General features: G+C 44.3%; 1 non-coding gene across 1 annotated transcript; it reads right to left on the bottom strand.

Annotated features, from left to right (window-relative positions):
• Positions 1-526: 526 nt before the first annotated feature.
• On the bottom strand, positions 527-602 carry trnaa-ugc (transfer RNA alanine (anticodon UGC)). Its single transcript has one exon. It is a non-coding gene; the product is annotated as a tRNA-Ala (tRNA).
• Positions 603-4443: the final 3841 nt, after the last annotated feature.

Genomic DNA, 4443 nt, shown 5'->3' with positions numbered 1-4443 from the left:
AGATTCACAGTCCTAACAGATAACAACCCCCTGACATATATAATGACAAAACCAAAGCTAGACGCATGTGAGCAACGGTGGGTCTCTAAACTGGCCCCTTTTGACTTTGACTTGAAGTACATCCCCGCGGCACAGAATGTCCAAGCAGACCTGCTTAGTCGACAGCCGTTTGTTGGAGCTAGAAAGGCAAGTGAGTTCCCAGAGTATGTGACTTCATCCAGGGCGCATTCAAACTGTCAGTCAATGAGATCCTGGCTCAAGTCTCTTCGGAAGGAGTGAAAGCAGTTTTGGAATCCTGTCTGGAGTGGGATGCGATTGTGCCAGTGTGCAAATTCCAATTAGCCCAGTATTCTGCCTGCGTCCTTCAGCATGAAGGGGAAGCGGCTACTCTTCCAGTCCTTTCTTCTGATGTGATACGGAGAAAACAGAAGGCGGATTAGGTAATATAATAATAATATATCCCATTTAGCAGACGCTTTTGTCCAAAGCGACTTACAAGTCGGCTGGGGCCACTACTGCATATGGGTGGCCCCAGTGGGAATCGAACCCACGACGCTTGGCGTTGCAAGCGCCATGCTCTACCGACTGAGCCACACAGGACCCAGGTGCTGGCCCGAGTGGCGTACTTTGTTGAGAGGAAGAGGAGACCTTCGCGGAGAGAGAGGGATCATGAGACTGCCCGAGTGTTGAGAATGCTGAAGCATTGGGATAAACTTGAAATCAAGGATAAGATCCTCTACTGAAGATCTACCGAAGAGGTACCAGCTGTTGGTGCCAGACTCCCTTAAAACCTGTTAAGGCTCGGGACAATACTGCCCCCTTTGGATGAATTGCGTGCCCATAGTAAACTGACAAAACATCTGTCCAAAATTGCTAATATATGCATGTAATAATAATTATTGGATAGAAAACACTCTAAAGCTTATTAAACCGTTTGAATTATGTCTGTAAGTATAGCAGAACTCACAGGGCAGCTAATCTCCCAAACTAGGTTTGGAAACATGAAAGTTGGGGCAACTTTGACATCATCACCCCCACCCTTCCCAACCAGCTATGGATCTAGAAACACTTTCTATGTCTTCCACTAGATGTCCTCATTCAGTAGAGCATTTAATTGTGCAAATCCCGCGAGCTTTGACCCTTTGGGAGACAAAAGAGTGGGTGTCGCGAGAAAATACATGTGCGTTAGAGCGCGAATTGGACACAGACCTTTCTCTGTTCCAGCTTGCCTGAGAAGAATTGCTTTTGTCCGGTTGAATCGCCAATTGTTTTGTACGTTTATAACATCCTAAAGCTTGATTCGGCACTTAGTTTGACCAGTTTAGTCGACATATAATATGTAATTTTGTGAAGTTTTGATGCGCAACTGTTCGGGACCAGAAGTAATTTTGGATGCATTTCAGCTGAAAGTGGTAGCAGATGATAATACAAAGACACACGACTTGAAACAAAACGATGTATTGGGTAAGTATGACTTCTTCCACTACATTCTGATCGAAGACCATCAAAGGTAAGGGAATATTTATGTTGTAATTTTGTATTTCTGTTGACTCCAACATAGCGGAGAAATATTGCTTACGTCTGAGCGCCGCCTCAGATTATTGCATAGTGAACGATTTCTGTAACGTTAAAAATAAATGTGACACAGAGGTTGCATTAAGAAGCAGTGTATCTTTCTAACTATATGTAGAACATGTATATTTAGTCAAAGTTTATGATGTGTATTTCTGTTATCTGGCGGAGCTATCTATAATTTCTCCTGACATTTTTGAGGATTTTCTGAACATGGCGTCAATGTAAACGGATATTTATGGATATAAATTGCATATTATTGAAAAAAACATAAATACACTGTGTAACATGTCCTATTACTGTCATATGATGAAGATTTTCAAAAGGATAGTGAATTATTTTTCTTTTAATCCTGCGTTTGTGATTGCATCTTTTGTTCGACAAAATGGCTGCATATCGTCTGTGTCTTTGTGGTGGTTTGACATAAATATGTGCTATGTTTTCGCTGTAAAACATTTTAGAAATCTGACTCGCTGGGTAGATGAACAAGGTGTTTATCTTTCATTTGAGCTATTGGACTTGTTAATGTGTGGAGGTTAAATATTTCTAAGAATATTTTTGCATTCTGTGCGCCACCGTTTGAGTTGAGCAGGGGGGTGGTGCCCCTGGGGAACCTGTACCGTTTACACGTTAAAGCCATTGTTTTGAGGGGAACCCATGATGAAGACGGCCACCAAGGCCAGACTAGAACACTCCATTTGGTACGTCAAAGGATCTTCTGGACTGGAATGGATGGGGAAGTGAAGAAGTATGTCTCCTATTGTAAGCGCTGTGTGGTTGGCAAGACAATGGAGCCAGAGGCTAGGGCACCGTTGGAATCTATACAGACCAGCATAGCATTGAAACTGGTGTGCATGGACTTCTGGTCAGCAGAAGGAAGGGATGGAGAGAGTATTGATGTACTCGTGATCACAGATCATTTTACGAAGCTGGCACATGCGTTTCCTTGCCCGAACCAGACAGCAAAGGTGGTTGCCCAGAAGTTATGGAACCAGTTCTTCTGTGTCTATGGGTTTCCCCAGCGGATACACTCTGACAAAGGAGCAAACATTAAGAGTCACTTAATCGCAGAATTGCTACAAGTGTCAGGAGTCAGAAAGTCCCATACCACTCCATATCATCCTATAGGCAATGGTCAGACGGAAAGATCCAACCGCACGCTCTGTAACATGGTCCGATCGTTGCCAGCGAGAGCAAAAGAAAGATGGCCCCAGATGATACAGACGCTCACCTTCTCGTACAACTGTACCACACACGAAACGACAGGATTTGTAACGTTCTTCCTGATGTTCGGCCAAATTCCACGACTGCCAGTGGACATCATGTTTGGAAGTACCTTGAAAAACGAAGCCGTGTTGACTCATAATGAGTATGTTGACTCGTTCCAAAAGGACCTGCGAGAGGCTGTCAGGATCGCTCAGGCCATCACCACTGAGGCTCAGAAAAAGCAAGCAAGGCAGTATAACAAAAGAGTGAAAGGTACTGCCCTGGAGATTGGAGACCGGGTTCTCTTGGCAAACCGAAAGGAAAGAGGAAAAGGTAAACTTGCCGACTTGTGGGATTCAACGGTCTATGTGATCACATGGAAAGACCCGTCTGTGCACATCTACAGAGTCGAAGATCATACTACCAAGAAGAGTAAGGTAGTTAATCAAAACTTCATACTGCCAGTGAACATCCTGCCGGCGGGACAGACTGACGAGATGTCCACAGTAGCCTCTACTGCTTCAGGGGAGGACATAATCGCAGACAGCGGTGACGAAAGGCCGGTATTCAATGTGGATGAGGATTCAGAGGATCGAAAGACTGAAGCTCAAAAATCTTCGGGACTGGAAGATGGAGTAAACATGAGAGAAGCTGATCCTCAAAGCCCAGGGAAGGACATGATCTCCGGACAAGCAGCTAACTCAAGCACAGGAAGCTCCTCAAGGATGCCTGGTGATGATTCAAGTGATCCTTCTGAAGATGACACAAGTAGAAAAGCAACGTCAGTGCGCAGTCTAGATGGCATCAGCAGTAGAAGTTCATCAGTCAGCGGCTCTGTGTGCACAAGATCTACTAAGAAGAGAATGAGTAACCAGAGAGAGGTAGAGTGCAGAAACAGCCAGATGTCTGAGTTCACTGATACAGTCCTGAGACCCAGTGAAGGCACTTTGAGAACTCGAACTGGAAGAGTTGTGAAGCCTGTCAGAAGACTTTTAGAGTCAATTAGTCAACTGATTGCTGAGCCTGACAATAGAGAGCATCTAGCGACCCTGATTCAGGCCCTATCAACTTTTGTTGAAGTGACAGTACCCCAATGAAACAGAGGCCAGAGGATAGATTAAGGAAATGAGAAATACTTTATTAGGGGGTCTTAGGTTGTATGTATATGGGCATATTTCTACCTGGCAAAGTCTCTTTGCTGTCCTTCTGGACAACTCTTGGTCACAGTTACCCCTGTGGTGGAAGAACTCTTACCTTATGTCTTCAAGTTTGCTGAAATTAAGAAGGGATGAGTGTAGTAGAGTTAAAATGGTTATTCCATCAAACTTCTAATTATTAGAATAGTACACAACGCAGAACAGAACAACCAGGTTGAGGGTCAGTGGCCAAAGCCCGCCAACAGGAATATTCCAAGTTCAGACAGAAGGGGGGAGTCAGATTGCTATGATCGCCAGGAACCTTACTTTTGGTGTCTATTTTTAATTGTTGCGCTACTGGTGCTGCCTGTTGATTTTAGGTAGGCAGCTACAGTAGCTGAATGATGTTAACATCTTCGGGTTTTGTTTCATTAAATATATTTTATTTCATCTGGGTGCTTGTGTCACCTACTAACACTCTGGTACTACCCGTAGCTCCCATTCTCCTCAGTCCGAGAAAACACCGAGA

The sequence above is a fragment of the Oncorhynchus masou genome, unplaced genomic scaffold, assembly GCF_036934945.1.
Source record: "Oncorhynchus masou masou isolate Uvic2021 unplaced genomic scaffold, UVic_Omas_1.1 unplaced_scaffold_7615, whole genome shotgun sequence".
Lineage (NCBI taxonomy): Eukaryota > Metazoa > Chordata > Actinopteri > Salmoniformes > Salmonidae > Oncorhynchus > Oncorhynchus masou.
The sequence above is the reverse complement of the archived record's forward strand: the minus strand, read 5'-3'. Positions and strand labels throughout refer to the sequence as shown.